The sequence below is a fragment of the Carlito syrichta genome, unplaced genomic scaffold, assembly GCF_000164805.1.
Source record: "Carlito syrichta isolate Samal-C Ts95f unplaced genomic scaffold, Tarsius_syrichta-2.0.1 Scaffold315803, whole genome shotgun sequence".
In the NCBI taxonomy this organism is placed as follows: Eukaryota; Metazoa; Chordata; class Mammalia; order Primates; family Tarsiidae; genus Carlito; species Carlito syrichta.
Genome location: NW_007259899.1, coordinates 1 through 1,186, shown reverse-complemented (window position 1 = coordinate 1,186; position 1,186 = coordinate 1).

Sequence of the window (1,186 nt, the reverse complement as noted above, 5' to 3'; positions counted from 1 at the left end):
TCCAGTCTGGGTGACAGAGTGAGACTCCAACTCAAAAACAAAACAAAACAAAACAAAATAAAGGTCATAAGATCTAGAAAAATACTAATAAGTAGGATGGGGCACAGGGATAGAGGAGACAGGGAATAAAATTTTAAATAACGGTGATCAGAGAAGGTCTTACTGAGAAGGTGGCATTTCAGCAAAGACCTGAAGGGGAGGGAGCTAGTCATGTGGACATCTGGGGGAACAGCATTCTAGGTGGAGGGAACTACCAATGCAAAGACAGGAGCAGGTCAGGCAAGTTCTAGAACAGCCAGTGAGCCTGGAGCAAGGTGAATAAAAGAGTAGCAGAAGATGAGTCAGGAGAAGTAACATGGGTGGGAAACATAGACGACATAGGGTCTTGTAGGCCGTTACATGGGCTATGGCTCATATTCAGAATGAAAAAAAGGAGTCCCCTTAAAGTCTTGAGCAAAGGAGTGACATGAAACTTGGAATTTTTTTTTTTGAATTGGCTTCTCACTCTTGTCGCCCAGGTTGGAATGCAGTGGCATGCTCATGGCCACTGCAGTCTCAATCTGCTTGCTTTAGGCAATCCTTCCACCTCAGTCTTCCAAGTAGCTGGAACTACAGGTGCGTGCCACCATGTCCGGCTAGTTTTTGTGATTTATTGTAGAGACTAGGTCTCACCAAGTTGCCCAGGCTGGTCTCAAACCCCCAGACTCAGGTAATCCTTTAGCCTTGGCCTCCCAAAGTGCTGGGATTACAGGCTGAGCCATCATGCCCAGCCTGGAATTAAAAAAAAAAAAATTTTTTTTCAACTAAAGACCCTCCAGGTCTTTGCTGAAATTAGTCAGGCATGGTGGTTCGTGCTGTGGTCCCAGCTACTGAGGAGGCTAAAGTGGGAGGATTCCTTGAACCTCGGGGTTTGAGGCTACAATGAGCTATTATTGCCTCATTGCACTTCAGCCCCCTGACGGAGTAAGACTCTGTCTCTGAAAGCAAACACACAAACAAAACAAAAAACCTCTAGCTACTTGTTGAAAATAGCCGTAGGAGAGCCAAAGTTGGAAACAAGGCTAGTAGAAAGCCAATTATGGAAAGAGGAAATGGAGCTTGGACTGGAGTTGTAGCAGTAAAGAACGAGAAGTAGCCGGGCTCGGTGGCTCAGCCTGTAATCCCGCGCCTTTGGGAGGCTGAGGTG